Source organism: Taeniopygia guttata, chromosome 7, assembly GCF_048771995.1.
Source record: "Taeniopygia guttata chromosome 7, bTaeGut7.mat, whole genome shotgun sequence".
In the NCBI taxonomy this organism is placed as follows: Eukaryota; Metazoa; Chordata; class Aves; order Passeriformes; family Estrildidae; genus Taeniopygia; species Taeniopygia guttata.
In genome coordinates this window covers 1,814,851-1,831,162 of record NC_133032.1, presented here as the reverse complement: position 1 = coordinate 1,831,162, position 16,312 = coordinate 1,814,851, and the positions used below count along the sequence as shown (strand labels likewise).

General features: G+C 48.3%; 1 long non-coding RNA gene across 1 annotated transcript; it reads left to right on the top strand.

Moving 5' to 3' along the window:
* Positions 1-4,521: 4,521 nt before the first annotated feature.
* On the top strand, positions 4,522-7,440 carry LOC140684516 (uncharacterized). Its single transcript, XR_012056893.1, has 2 exons — positions 4,522-5,033; positions 5,655-7,440. It is a non-coding gene; the product is annotated as an uncharacterized lncRNA (long non-coding RNA).
* Positions 7,441-16,312: the final 8,872 nt, after the last annotated feature.

Here is a 16,312-nt window from a genome sequence, read left to right as displayed (position 1 = left end):
CGACAAATCCAGGGCTTGATTTGAACAAATTGTCATGGAACAGAGAGATCCACGCTCTGAGGAGCGCCGTGCCAAGGTACCCAGCGCCACCCAAAATCAGCCCTTGGCACCTTGTCACTTACAGTGCTGGCTGTTATTTAAAACCACCTGATGAGTCTGGAAACCTCAGAGGCAAGAAGAGAAATCCTTTTAGCTGTGCTGCTTGTTTGACCACGGAGGTCAGCGTTCAGCAGTGCCCGTGCAGAGCTGCCCCTCGCTGTCAGGGCTGTCAGACCGGTTCTGATTTCGGTCACCGAAATGCGTTTTGTTGTAACTTCATAGGGCAGACTGCCCAAAAGGCACAATAATCAGTATCTCTGAGTGAGTTTAGCTGCTGAGGGTTTCTGAGTGCAGCCACAAGGAGGAGCTGGGATTTGTTGGATGAGAGCAGAGCTGCTCCTTTGCACACTCGGGAGGAGTAACCGGCTCAGAACTTCTGCTTGTGGACTGATCACAAAAGGAACAGAAAAAAGCCTGTCAGTCCCAGCACTCAGCTAAAACTGGTCCTGGGGTATCCTGAAAATATTGCAGAACAGCCTTTGGTGAAGTAGAAGGATGCAGAGCTTTGGAAAATCTGCAACTTGAAAAATGATAGGAGCCAGCAGAAATTGTTTCCATCTTGATCCAGGCTCAACTTGGTCATGGTGTCCACCTCCGTAGGAAATGTCCTTTCATGCACTGGGATAGGAGACCAATAAACTGTATTTCAACTAGCAAAATGCAGAGAGCAGTTTGCCTTTTCCAAATTCCATAGAAAATACCAGGGAGATGCACAACAGTCCTGGGTCCTGGAATTCCTGCCCCGACAGAGCGATTCCCTGCTTCACTAGAAGCGGTTTGGGATTTGATGCACTGCCCTGGCCTCCAGCTGCCATTCAGATGGGCTTGAGCCCCCCACCTGATATTTGGGGAGACATCTTGGGCATCCTGCATGTCCCAGGTGCCACTGGGGAGCCAGACCCTGTTGGATTAAGTTTTTTTCTGACCCAGAGATGGGGCAACTGAGACATGTTTGAAAAACTTTTATTCCATTTCCAGTCTCATGAGAAGGGTGAGACAATACAGATGTTATAATTCACCCAAGACAATCAGAAGCTGTTTTTTAATTACAATACCCTATAAGTGTTTCTTGGCCTATCAGCTTTTGCCACACCTTGCTGTAGATGCCTTAAAGCAAATCATCTCAAATTACCCCTCGTGGGTCCTACTCCAGTGCATCTTTCATAGTTCTATTTCTCCAAAGCATCTAGGTTATTTGCAAGGCCATCCTTTGAAACTCGTTTCTAGTTCCATTTCTCTCTCAACAATGTTTGTCCTGTTCCATGGCATTTCTAAGTCAGCATTCCTTATCTCAAGGTTTACATGCAGATCTGTGAGCCTTCTGTCAGGCTTGGAGAATTCTCTACAAATCCATTTCCCACGGGCATCCTGCATGGCCCAGGTGCCGCTGGGGAGCCAAACCCTGCCCATGTCCAGCGAATGTCCATCAGCCTCCCGGGAAGCGCTGGCTGCAGGAGAGCCCAGCCAACACCAGATGCCACTGTTTCCTCAGCATGGGAAAAATCCTGTTTATGATGCAGGGGAATTATTCCCAACCTTTTCCTGCATGCATCGGGTCTCTGGAGCCTGCAAGAACTGGCTTTCTGTTAAAGGCTGGGGTTTAGACATTCACTAATGACTCTGATGCCTTCCAGGAGACGGTGCCCAGCCCATCTCTCTTCCAGGACCTGCTCCTGCTTGGAAGTGCCACTTGGCCTGAGGCTGGCTGCTGCAGGGATTAGCATGTTCACTAAGAACATTTATTTTTCTAAGTAGAGGGTGATTTTGGTATCCCTTCCTTCAATCAGAAAAGGAAAGAGACCAAGAATTCTTTAAAATGGGGGATGTGGGAGGGTTTAAAGTACATCTGGGTTCACTTGGCTTTCAGGTATTTTTTCCCCTTCAGCCTGACATTGCATTTAGCTAATATGCCATCAGAAAAGAAAGAAAGAAAGAAAAAAGGGAGTTTTGTTTTTAACCTAAGCCATGGTTATGCTTCACTTGGATTTCTTCTCCTAGAATCACAGGATGGTTGGGTTTAGAAGAGACCTGAAAGATGACCCCTGCCAGGGGCAGGGACACCTTCCACTATCCTGGGTTGCTCCAAGCCCCTTTCAACCTGGCCTGGAACACTTCCAGCGATGTGGCTGCCACAGCTTCTCTGGGCAAAATATTTTCATATTTTTGGGTCACGGGGAGCAGCATAGGAGAGTTCCCTTCCTCCAAATTAAAGCTAGGAAGTAAGCACAGCACAATTAATAGAGACCAGCTAGGGAAAAAAATCAGTTTACAGACCATGCTGATTGTGCATATGCACGTGTTGTTTCTTCTTTGTATTCCAAGCTTTCCTAGGACATACATCCTGAATTCGGCAGGATGAGCAGAAGAAAAACCAAAAGTGTGGTGGAAATTCAGCTGTGAGATGTAAGCCAGGCAGAAGGTGGCAGTGCAGGTGTTTGGTAAAGGCTGGAGCAGCAGCAGGCAAAGGAGATGGGATGCGGTGGCCCGGAAGGGGTCTGGCTTATCCATTTTACTTGTTAGGGATGTAAAATCACAGCCAAAGTTCTGATAAATAATGAGAATGGACACGGGAAAGAAAACTGTCATCTTTTCAATTCCAGCTGTAGGGAAAATGACCATTTCAAACTGCTCAGTTTCAATAATTTCTAACATTAGACATTCCAACACTTACACATTCTTCCTGGAGGGAAAGCGTGTACTTTTCTGGTCTAATGAGGATCGGTAACGCCGAGTGACTGGCCACAAAGTAGCTCTCCAGAAGCATTCCTTTGAAGACAAGCAACCATTTCTGTGTGGGGAGTCCTTGTTAAGCAAGTTGTGGATTATCAAAACCATTTCTTTGCCTTACAAATCGCAGACCTTGTGGGCACATCCACCAGGAAGCTGTCCTTGCCCAGGGGAGACCATGGAGAAACCTCTTAATAAAACCCTAAGCAAGGACTGGCAGAGCATAAGCCTGGCTGTTTGGCCTGTCTTGTTTGGTCTGATGAAATGTGTCCTCTCTCTGTAAGCCTTGTCCTTACTCTTGGGGGGAACAGAGGTTTTCCAGAGTGAGAATAAATTTAAGTGAATATTTTGTTGGACTTGGATTAGGAAAGGGAGGCACCATGAAGGCCATGAGTGCCCTCCATAGGACCTCAGCTGCATTAGAATAAACAGATTTAGGCAGTCAGAGATAGAGAATAGAGACAGAGATAGAGATAGAGATAATAGAGATAGATAGAGATAGAGATAGAGATAGAGATAGAGATAGAGATAGAGATAGATGATAGAGATGATAGAGATGATAGAGATAGAGATAGAGATAGAGATAGAGATAGAGATAGAGATAGAGATAGAGATAGAGATTAGAGACAGAGACAGAGACAGAGACAGAGATAGAGATAGAGATAGAGATAGAGATAGATGATAGAGATGATAGAGATGATAGAGATAGAGATAGAGATAGAGATAGAGATAGAGATAGAGATAGAGATAGATGATAGAGATGATAGAGATGATAGAGATAGAGATAGAGATAGAGATAGATGATAGAGATGATAGAGATGATAGAGATAGAGATAGAGATAGAGATAGAGATAGAGATAGATAGAGATAGAGATAGAGATAGAGATAGAGATAGAGATAGAGATAGAGATAGAGATAGAGATAGAGATAGAGATAGAGATAGAGATAGAGATAGAGATAGAGATAGAGATAGAGATAGAGATAGAGATAGATATGACAGAGACAGAGACAGAGCCACATGGCTGATGGGGCTTGGATCAACCTGGGCTGGTGGGAGGTGTCCCTGCCCATGGAAGGCAGTGGGCTTGGAGGCCCAATCCAACTCAAACCATTCTGTGATCTCAAAGCAAAGGCAAAAGGGCAGCAAATGGAGGCCCAAGAGGCCCAGGCACTGCCCAAGAGGAGGGAAGAGCATTTATCTGGGGTGTGCAGAGGGTACAGCACTGGTGCCAGAATCTCTTGCAATGGTGCAGAGCATGTGGGTAGCAGCAGCAGGATGAAATGTGTTTGTGCATGCCCCAATAACCACCAGCAAACCCCAGCTTGAGGAGAGTCACCAGCACGTCAGAAAGAAGAGAGACTTATGAAAGGATGTGTTACCAAAAGCTTATCCTTTCCAGAGTGGCAGCTTTATATCTGCTAAACTGCTGGGATTCTTTCCTCTGGCTTGAACTGGGTTTGAGTCAGACCTTGGAGACACAAACAGCAGAGCAAGTCCAGACACCACTGGAGTCATAAACAAACCTCCTGCCAGCTGCCCATCTACTCTGGTGCATCATGTTCAATTGCTTGTGAATGGAGTCCTCCCTCCTTTGTCCAGGTGGTTTCAACATTCTGTTGCAATCCCTGTCGCTGGCTGGTGTGTTTTTAAAAACTTGTTAGAAGAGTATCTTAACAATACATAACGATAAAATATATGACAATTTTATTTGCACGAATTGTCATATCCATATAGCAGCATCTTTTAATAATTTTGACTATGTTTAAATGAGATCACCAAGAGAGACTATAGCTCTGCACAGACATGTGCAGGCATGCCTAGGAATTTGGCTTGCCTGCAGTTTATCTGTCCCAGTTAAAGGCAGATGCAGCCTTTTGCTTCCATGGACATTGATGAGCTGGTAGATGTGCTAACAGGGAGAGAGCTCACACACAGCAACTGGTCCTGATCTAATCACACACATTCTCACAGTGCTGTTTGGCTCCAACTTGCCCAACTGCAGGAATATTTTCAGTTTTCCTTCCTACCTCCTTGGACAGGGATCACCCAAGTTTGGGTAATCAAGCCGTTTGCAGTTTGCCACTTCTCCCCAGTCTGTGGCTAAAGAGGGGAATTACAGGATGGGAAAAGTGGCTTAGGCTGCAATTCTGCTTTGCAGATGAGAAGGAGCTTCCCTGGAGTACCTGCAAACATACTGGGAATGCTGGTGAGTGACTCAGAAAGCCCGGCAGGTACTGAAGCCTCCCTCCCTTCCTCCCTCCCTCCCTCCCTCCCTCCCTCCCTCCCTCCCTCCCTCCCTCCCTCCCTCCCTCCCTCCCTCCCTCCCTCCCTCCCTCCCTCCCTCCCTCCCTCCCTCCCTCCCTCCCTCCCTCCCTCCCTCCCTCCCTCCCTCCCTCCTTCCTTCCTTCCTTCCTTCCTTCCTTCCTTCCTTCCTTCCTTCCTTCCTTCCTTCCTTCCTTCCTTCCTTCCTTCCTTCCTTCCTTCCTTCCTTCCTTCCTTCCTTCCTTCCTTCCTTCCTTCCTTCCTTCCTTCCTTCCTTCCTTCCTTCCTTCCTTCCTTCCTTCCTTCCTTCCTTCCTTCCTTCCTTCCTTCCTTCCTTCCTTCCTTCCTTCCTTCCTTCCTTCCTTCTCTCTCTTTCTCTGTTTTTCCTTTCTCTTTCTCTTTCTCTTTCCCTTTCCCTTTCCCTTTCCCTTTCCCTTTCCCTTTCCCTTTCTCATTCTCTTTCCTTCCCTTCCCTTTCTTTCCTTGTTTCCTTCCTTCTTTCCCCAGATAAAACTCACTTTCAGATCTGATCATCTTTTATTCCTTTCCTCCGTCTCCCTTCTAGACTCTTTACAGTTTGTCCCTAGACATCTTGTTGAAAAGCTTCAGAACAACAGGAGTGGTATCACAGGCAGAGGATGGGGATCAGCCTCTGAGTCTTGCCTACCCTCTTCTACCGCTTTTCTCCTTTCCTACAGCCCGAAGTGAGAATTCTAATTTTTGGCAACAGTATCTCGTTGATTTTTATAGTCTGACATTTTCCTTATCCCTTAATTCTTTGCCTGAGTTCTGCTGCTGCACCACACAAGCTCCCTTTATCGCTGAGCATTCTCCACTTGTCTCTATCAGATGTCAAGCTATTGGTTCGGAGGTGATGTCAAGGTCATTTGGGGTTCTGACACTTTCCTTGAGAGTTCTCCTTGGGAATGCTTGGAGATTTTGGTGACTTTTGGCCAGACACAAATGTCCTAGTTATGTTCTATTTCCTCTTGACAGCTGTACCAGGGAACAATGTTTTAATGGGAATAATTTAAATTTTTAATACGTTGGTCCCTGAATAAAGAACGTTCAAGACTGAAGAAATTCTAAACACTATCATACTTAATGCAATCCTTATCCTACCCTATCTCTTCTTTCTCTTGGATTTTGAAGAAGATCAAAGGAATGATTTATTCACAGTCTTTGTAAGTGAGCACTAGCAGTTATGCTCAATGTGCTGATCATGTGCAGCAGCAAAGCAGAAATGGAAACTGGACTATCTGCAAATGTTGCCTCTTTTTTCCCCCATGCCTTCTGATTACTCTGTGGATGCAGCATCCCACACAATATGTGAAGTTTACATAGAGAGCAACAGACAGAACAAGTTTCAACAAGAATTCCTTTCTTCCTGGCTGAAGTGTACAAACCCAGCAACTGTGCTCCCAACACAAGCTGCAGTTTCCATGCCTCCTGTACATGTGCTTGTGTTTTTGTGGGGCTTTTCAAAACAAACTGGGCTGAATCACACTGAGGAGCTTCCCAGGCTGTGTCCTTGGCCAAGCCTGGAACAGCAGACTCACACCAAAACCTCTTGCCTGCAGGCAGGTAGGGACAGCAATTGTTTACTCACTTGCACGAATCACGAGGGGGTTTTCCCTTCACTTTATAGTCCCATATGGTGCTGCTTCTCCTGTTGGGCACTCTCAGCCTCTTCTCATGCACCCAAACTGCCTCCAGGAGCGCATCCTCCATCCTCTGACCCACCCCAGCCACCTTTGGGCATGAGATCCTCCTGCTCACTCCCACTCCTGTTCCCTTCTCTGGAGCCACACTCATCCTGCCTATCACACCGTCCTGCACTTCCACCTAATTTTGTATCCCGACTTTTAATTATGGCAGGTGGGCCAGAATTTCTATGCGAGAGACAGAAGAAGTGACCCAAGAGATCTCCAAGAGACACAAAAAGTGTGTCTTGCTCTGACACTCAGCTGAAGGATTGGCTCTCCCAGTGCCTGCATTTCCCAGAACACACCCCAGCCTCTCCAGGCAGTGATTTCCCCACATCCCAAACCCCTCACTGTCCATTTCCAGCCCTCCCAGAAATGAGGTCCTGGTGGCACTCGTACCCCAGGTACCAAGACAGACAAAACCAGCCAGCATTGACAGGTTTGGTTTCGTTCCAAGGGGTAATTTCTGTTCTTTTTCTAACATCTACATCTCCAAGGATTTAATCTATACTCCCGTGGGTCTCAGATTCAGTCAAAGAGAGAAATGGAGAGTTTCTAGCCAGGCAGAAGCCTGGGAAAGAGTTGGGAAAGAATGTAAATAAAAGAGCGGTGTATTTTGAATAAACCGGAGTTTTACTCTCAGCAGTCTTCTGAGTCAGTCTTCTCATTCCCGTCCTGCCTCGACAGCGACATACTCCTGAAGCAACGGATGACCACACAAAATGTTCATTTTACAGGAGGTCCCGCTCTGCCCTTGGAATTCCTTGGAAAAAATCCACCCTCACCCAAACCTGGTCTTCCTCCTCTAGTCAGTTTTTCTTTAGTCCAAACAAAAATGGTTATTTTATGGAGCCCTGGACAACTGCAGGTGAAAGTACTGCAGAGAGGGCAGCTATAAAAAAATGTTGTTAATATTTGAAGGACCATAAACACAAAAAAAAAAAAAAAAAAAAAAAAAAGATAAAAAACACCCCAGTTGTTCCAGTTTTCCATCAAACTGTGAGCAGCATCCTGCACCTGTGGGTACAGACCAACCTTCATTATGACAACTCTGTGAAAGTGCATTCGGGTCATTTTGTATTAGCTGTGTCACAGTTACATTATCAACAAGTACAAGCAGAAATGGATTTTTACAGCCTGGAGATTAAATTACACGTCCTCCCCTTGCTGCCTCTCTCATGAAAATCCCCGTTACAAACAGCAGGTGCCTTAGAACACAAATCAAGGCGGTGTCTGGTCTGGTCTGTTGACAAATACTACCCAAATATCAACCCCAAACCTCAGCGAGCAGCAGAGGGAGGTCACCTCCCTGTCAAGGAAAAGCAGGCAGTGAATTGCAGCCAGCTTTGAACACAGCTGCTCTCAGAAAATATTCCCGGGATCAGCCCTCCTGACCCTTTGTTATCTCACCCGCCCACATCTTATCTGGGACTCTGCACTCCCACATTTACATGCAGCATTCCAAGTCACTCCTCCCAAACCAGCTCCTTATCAGCCCTGCCCTGGCTCACAGGTGGCTCTGCTGTCCTTTATGTCCCTCCCCGCTCTGGGGGTGCCACCACAGCCGGGCTCCACCTGAGGAGAGGCTCAGGATAAAGCAGAGGGGTGATGGTGACAAGGCCCAAGTGCTGGGAGGTCACGGCCAGCACCTGCTGATGGCACAGAGAGGGATCCTTCCCTTCAGCTCACCCAGGAACTTTCCATCCCCAGCCCAGAGAGGGAGCAAGGACAGTCACGAGCCATCTGTGACCCGGCAAGAGACGGCCTCGGTGACACCACTGGAGAATGTGGCAAAATGATTTCCTGCTGAATGAAACCCAGAGAGAGCTCGGGAACACCTTCACCCGGGGGTCACCCAAAAAACTCATGTGGGGGTGTTATAAATGAAAATTTGTCCAGCCAAATTAATATGAAAAATAAAATATTTATTTGCAATCAAATTCTATCTAGCCAGCCACAAGGAAAGAACAGAGCCGAGCCCGGGGTCGGCCCTGGGTGTGCAACAAGGAGTCAGCCTCAGCAGAGGTTTTCCTCCATGCCCACACACCTCCATCCTGGCACAAGCGGTTTTTATAGGGAAAATTCCACCTGAGGCCAAGATTTCAGCAGTCAGTCTTTTCTTCTATTCAGAGTCTATGTGTTAATAAGATTTTCCTTTTTGGTGATGAGGGAGAACAAATCACTGTCCGGAGTTTGTTGAATCCTTTGATGAAATTTACGGAACGCTGCATTCACATGTATCTGCCTCAGGATTTCCATGATATCCATCTCGGGTCGTTCACGCTAACGATCAGCACCTGGGGTTTCTGTATCTCCCCAGCCATGGCCCATCTCCTGGCCAGTACCTTCTTACTTGTAAATCAGTTTCCAATCTACACCCGGTCTCACCTGCGCCTGTGAGGGTGGGGGGGGAATCCTAATACAAACATGTATACTCTAACAAATATTCAATATCACATATATCATATTGGAAATGGCGCGAATTATATCTACTACACATAACAGGGGGGATGAATCCCAGAATCCCGGAGTGGGGCAGGGCTAAGGGAGCACAGAGGCTCAGCTGGTGCCACCCCAGGGCCATCCCGAGCACAGGGCACAGCGGGGTGTGCACAGGGCTCTGGAATATCCCCAGCCAGGGAGGACCCACAGCCTCTCTGGGCTCTGCTCCAGTGCCCACAGGGAAGTTCTGCCTCCTGGGCAGGGAATAGCCGGGCTCAGCCCTGCCCGGGGCTCTGGGGCCATCGCTGGGCCTGTAGCAGGGCCTGGGGCTGCTCTGCCCTCCTGCACACAGGGACGGACAGGGATGGACAGGGACACTCAGGGACACCCAGGGACACTCAGGGTCACAACAGGGTCACCCAGGCCTGAGGGCCCCTCTCAGCATCTCCTCAGCCCCAGCTCCCTCAGCCATTCCTGCTCCAGGCCCTTCCTCAGCTCCACAGCTCCCCAGGAGCTCCCTGGCCCTGCTGTCCCAAGGAGCTGGACAAGCACTCCAGCTCTGCCTCCCAGGGCTGACAATGTTTATTTTTAATTCTCAGTGAAGACAACAACCTAGATCCCAGCTGATCCCACCCACCCCACATGGAGCCACTCCTGCCCTTCTCTCCTTCCTCAGAGGACAAAAACTCCAGAAATGTTCTTGGCTCCCTTCTCCCAGAGGCCCTGGGGTGGTCAATAGCAATAAAAATATGCCTGCAGAGCTTTCACCCTCAAAGCTTGATTTTCCAGGCGCTCTCCTGCAGTTCCTCTGTAATGGCATTTTTTAATGGCCTGGCCAAAGGAACCTAATCTTGCAATTACTCCATTTAATGCCATGTAATGGCTGAGCAGCTTCCTGGGATATGGGAAAGGAGAAGTGTGGTACAATTGTATTAAAGTGGGAAAAAGGAGTAACTACTCACACCAAAAAGGATGAAGAATGAAAAGCAGCATGGTGTGAATTATAGAGAAAGGAATGGGTTTATGACATGCAGCTGAAGGTCTGGCAGCCTTTGAGAGTCACCATTCCCCTCCTGTCCCTTCCACTTCCCGTCAGGACAAAAAAGGAGGAAAAGAAGGGAGTTGGGAGCATCAAATCCACAGGGCTTGCAAAGGGGATCAATTGGGTTTGAGGACAGAGTGAGCAGGGCAAGGCACCTCCAGGGAGATTCTCCTGCTGCATGGCAGCATTCCCAGGAGAAGCTGGCAGCACAAGGCCCTAAAGATGGGGAACAGCTGAGCAACCCCAGTTCCCAGGACTGAGATCTCCCTGATCCCTGACTTCACAGCATGAAAAAGGAGACTGGGGATATTAAAAAAAAAAAAAAAAATATTAAGGATATTGCTTGAAAAACAACCAGGGTGATCCTCAGCAGTGCAGGAGGGATGGCAGGAGGGATGAATTCCTGAGGGGAAGGGCTCCTCACTCCAGCTTGCAAAAGCCAAAAGTCAAATCTCCCAGGCTCTGGAATTCAGGAACAATGGGGAAATGGGGATGCCTGGACCATCCTGCTCAGTTTGGGACCCTCGTGTCCCCATGGCCCAGTGCCGTCACCACCACCCACCCCAACATTCCATCCACGGGAGCTCTCCCACGTCAACCCAGGGGCCCAGCACCACGATGCTCTTCCATATCCCATCCAAAGGCCTCACTGCGCGCTCCGCAGGTCCATGAGGGCACGCTCCAGGCTCCGGGACAGGAGGGGAAAGCGCTTTGGGAAGAGCGTCCGCTTCAGGTCCTCCTGGCGCGTGCTTCTGCCCTTCTTCCTCTTCATGGCGAGGGTCCTGCAAGCATCAGCCCAGTACGCCCCCTCACCACCAGCCACCCCAGCACAAGGGTGAAATGCCAACACAGACATCCCCCCTAACAGATCCTGGGGAACAGTGTCTCATCAAGACTTGTCTTGGAAAGACAGAGACTGAAAATCTCAACATCTCATCACAGGTGGGAGACAGCAGCTGCCATTTATCACTCTTGAGGAGCTGATTGGCATCCTCAGTCACAACTGAATTCTGCGAGTGTACAAGAGAAAAACACCTTCAATTCTTCCCTTCATGTCCCCAAAATGCATGCTCCAGGTTTTGAGGCCTGCTTACTCCGATCAAGCCCTTCTGGATCTCACCAACATGAAGGAACTCTCCTTATGCCTGTCCAGCTGTTCTGTGCAGTACTTCCTGGAGTGACTTCTCAGTGATGCTAACAGCTTTACCTGGCACCCCCAAGCAGTTAAGGTGGAAGACTGCAGCAAGTTCCTTGCCTCCAACCAGCTACAATGGAATGGTTTTCCCATAGGAATTACCCTCAGAGGAATAACCCCAGTCCCTCCAGCCAAACTGCCTCCTTTCCAGGGAAGCCAGAGGCTTGCATGCCTTTTAAAAAAAGAAAAATATCCCCAAATCAAGATAGTATTTCAAGTGGGATTATTGCTCGTTGGCCAAAGAGCTGGAAGTTTAGCTGGAACTTATTAGGCAAGCTTTGCAGAAAGGAGGCTGTAAAGAAGGAGGTGGTGTTGCCCTCGGTGCTGCATCCCACTGCCTGCATCAGCGGTGGCCAAGGGGCCGTGAAACTGGCAGGCAAGAGGCAGGTGAAAGAAAAGGCAGCCAGGAAGCAGAGCCCTGACATGCAGGGTCTTCAGCCTCTTTCTTAGGTTTTCCCTGAGAACACCACCTGGGAGAGGCCAGCAGGAGAGGCTGGGAGCCAGCCCGTGCCCTTGCTGAGCAGATTAGCAGCACTGCTGATCATCCCTCCTTGCCACCCCCAGGAAAGAAGTGTGATCCCTGCCTGGCGCAGAAATGGATCCAGAGAGAGGCTCTGAGGTGAAACTCGCTCAAATATTGAACTAGAAAAATTTTGCTCAATCTGCCTCTCAGTAAACAGTGACTAATTGCTCTGGCTGGAGTTGCTGTACCTTCTAGATTGGAGGGTGCAGACGGAACAATGATAGTGAAGGCTCCTTACCTGACACCGGCTGTACATTAATCACGAATGTTTGCTACGCAAATCTTGTCATACAAAGCAATTATTGCTGTTCCCATACTGACCTCATGTTTATTTATTACATGAGCTCTTTATTTGAACCTTGTCTGGTCTCTCTTCCCATATAAACATATTAGTATGTGGCTTCCAAAGGCTCCCAGATGAGAAATTGTAGATTTATTTGTGGCGTGGAGGGATGGCACACGACACGCTGACTGCAATGCAGAGCTGAGAGGCTCAGCTCTTACACCAGTGGCTCTTCATGCAAAATGTTCTCACCCCAAGGTCCCTTGCTGGGATGAAGGACACTTTCTAACAGCACAGGGCTGCGACTCTGGGTTTGCTCTGACGCTGCAGTATTAACCGATGGTTAATGGAGACTGTCAGCCCAAGGAGCCACAAAATAAAGCTCTGCTTGGGCTTCTTTAGGGTCCGCTCAGTAAAAGTAAAATTTTACACAGTGCTTCGTCCTTGGCTTTGTCACCTTTGCCTACCTCCAGAATGATGAGTTGCAAATAGATTTAACTGTGCCACCAAGTAAGTTGCAAGTGCGCTTTTGAATGTGGTGGTGTTTGGGTATCTGGAGGGCTGGGTGTCTTTAAGCACCAAATATTCTCTTGCCAGAGGAGTTTCCTCCATGTGATTTAATGTTGGGCAACGCTGGCATCCGGTGGGCAGAGGGTTTCCTCCTTAACAGCTTGGGGCAGCTCACTCCCTTGATTTTGTCCTATGGCTTCTCAAGATGATCATTAAATGCAATTTCTACATTAATCTGGGCTTTGTTTTCCCCCTTCCTTCAGTTAGGCTGCAAAGCAGGCAGAACAATGTATTGTCTGTTTAGTGTTTTCTTTTAAACACGCCCTGCTATACAGTCTGGGATCTTCTGAAGTCAGCTGCCCCTCCACGCTGATCAGTTTTGTTGCGCAGGGACTCTGCCTGCCTCACACCTCAGGCAAGTCTCTGTTCCTCTCTTGAGCGGGACAGGAAGGGTCTCCATGGTTCCTGCTTCAAACCAAACCCTCCTGTCTGACCTCTTTGGGCCCCTTCCTTGTCCACAGACATTATTGGTGCTCTTTTACCAGGGGAAACTGTAGAAAAGCCCCCAGAGCCTGAATGAAATCAAATCCCTCTTACACCCCTCAGCCCTCCCTGCCTCTCTCGCTGTTCTTTCTTCTGCTCTCACCTCTGCTTTCAGCTCTTCCCAATGTACCATCATTTTCTGATGCAATTAATTCTTATTGCTTCCAAATCATTAATAAAGCACCTAATTGTTGCAGCATTTCTGAGAGAGAGAGGGCATGATTTATGTTTGGAATGAGATTTGAGCTACTCCAGCCTAGGCCTCAGATCTGGGCCTTGTGAGGCTTTCCAGCCTCTGGCGCAGTTAGAAATTAAGAGCTTGTGGCGCAGTTAGAAATTGTATTAAGGTGTGATGGGAAGCACTGGGCTGTCTGGGTGTGAAGTAGTATAGGTTTATAGTGTGAGGTTTAGGTCACCTTAAGAAAAAGACACACAATGTTTGCTTGCCAATGAATGTGCCTTTGTAAACTGTAAACTGTATAGAAGTGTATATAAGCTGCCATCTCCTCTCAAATAAACAGAGAACGTTGCATTAATCATGTTGGTTTGACGTGCGTTCTGTCCTGTCCACCTTTCCTGTTTCATGAGGACCCTGGGTTCACGTAATTGACAGCAGGCCTGACAATGAACCTAGCAATGCCACACTGTGTACTTTTGCCCCTCTCCAGCATCACCCTTTCCTTAGGATCTCGGCTGGCTTTCCATCCATTCAACAACTTGCATCTCCCAGTCAATTTGAAATATTCCTCCCCCCTACTCCAGTATTTCTCTTGCTAATTGTTCATTTAATGACTGGTTTGGTTTTTTTTTTTTCCTAAAGCAATATTTTTCTTGAGAAGTTGAATTTAAAGGGGCCATAAATGACTAATAGTAATTAATAAAAATTAAGAAATAATTATTTAAATGTATATGCTGCCTGGAGTCAAATTCCTAAATCCCTGTTGCTGTTAGATCAGCTTGGGGTTTTATTCTCCCCTGAAGGAGCAGCAGTGCCCAAGACTGTCGGGAATACTCCAAGTGATGGAATAACTCTCCAACAACCCCAGGAAGCTGAGGGCTGGGGGTATGTGGTGGACCATGCCGGCAGCACATAGCTTACTGCTGCTCTCCTCCCTTGCTGACAGGAGGACTGGCTGTGCCAGGACAAGAGGGGCTTCGGGGACCTGGTGGACAACTTGATCCTCTTGAAAAATACTGCCTTTAACCCGTGGAGAGCCCTGCCACTTCCACAAGACTGTTAGAAAGGGATTACACATTTAAGGGCAAGGAGTTACATTCAAATAAAAAAGCAGCAATAAAAGGCTTTTGTGGTTCAGAGCATAAATCAGCCTTTTACTGCTTCCCCTTGCAGGGAGCACAGCCGCAAGCGCCTGACTCGGGGATTTTTATATCTAGTGGTGAAATATCTGGGGGACAGCAGTGCCAGGGAGCAGGCACAGGACTCTGTGCCTGAGTCAGCACTGCCCAGCCAAGGATGCTGCAGCATCCTGCTGGCTTCAGGAGGGAGGATGAGTGTGATGGCATGGAGTCAGGGACATGATCCCGTCGTGCAAAACAGGACTTGGAAGTGCACAGAGATGGTTTTGAGGGCCACTTCACCCCTGCTTCCCTCTCCTGATGATATTTAACTGCTGGTGGTTTTCTTTTGCCAGTGTGGACTAGCTGAAACTCAGATCCACCACTCCAGCTTATTAAAAGGTCATGTTTTACAAAGTAGCACAGCCACCCTAACCAAATGCGTGCTGGCTAATTTCCTTCGGTGTTAAATTAGGTTTGTGGTTTCTGTGGGATCAAGTGTGGCTTCCTCCTCTCCTCCACAACCTCCTTGGTTGTGTTCCCAGTCGCTGATGAGCATTTGATGTGCAGAAAAGACCTCAGTTTGCAGCCAGAAACACACATTCCAAAGCCCTGGCTTTGCCTACACCCAGGATGGTGCAGAGGCAGGAGGACTGGAGAAGCTGGGACGTAGCAGAGCAGAAAATGCCTCATGGGGCTGAACCTCAGCAGGCAGTTTGGGAGCTGTCAGGCAGGGTAGGTATGAATGCCCTACAGGTAGGGCATTAGGTCAACATGTCACTTTGTTTCCACTGCTCCTTGCAGTGTCAGGGGGGACAGAGCTGGCCACTGGGACACTGACCAGCTCTGGGTCCTCCCTTGCTGGACCAAAGGGTATATGCAGCACAGCAGTAAATTGTTTAGCTGAAAGCATGGGAGAACTTGTGCCTTGCACTGCAGCACCTTATGTCATTTAACAAAGCAGGCGTGTGTCAGCTGTGGTGACAGAGATGCTCCTTGTCAGCTGTGCTGAGCGAGAAGTCCTGGTCCATTAGGCAACACGTGCCAGAGTGCACAAAGCTGGAAGCAGGCATCTCTGCACAGAGTGAGCCACCCTGAAACAAATCCAAACACTTGGTGTGACAGAAATATTCAGTTGGGTCTCCTCTTGCCTGCCAGCACAGCCTCATATGTGACAAGCAGCCAAAAGCCCATTCAAGAAGAAAGCTTGTGCGAGAAAAAATGACTTCTCACCTGCAAACAGCTGAGACCCTTGGAAATACCTACTAGCCCACCTCAAACTGATGTCAGGACAATGATGGGTGCTTCTTTATAGGTGCAAGCTTTTCAGTTCCCACCTGGAGAAGCAGAAGGAAAAATACAGTCTCCATATATGCACAGCCAGGCGAGCAGCTCTTTGGAAGTCCATGGCCCTTGAAGATAGCTGTGGTGAACATCTGTGGGGAGAAAGAGTGGCATGGGGGTGTCCCACCTCCTCCATCTCCTGCAGAGATTCTGTTCTGCGTGGCCCAGATCCCCAGCTCCATGTTTCCAGAAGTGGGACCTACAGTGGGAGCAGTGTGGAGCTCAGCTGTGTTTGCAGCAATTCAGAGATGAGATCATAACCCCAGAGGCAGAGCAGAGTCGAGCTCCAGGTAGGCAGGGAGACGTGAGCTCAGCCACTCACCGGGGACAGTTAATCCA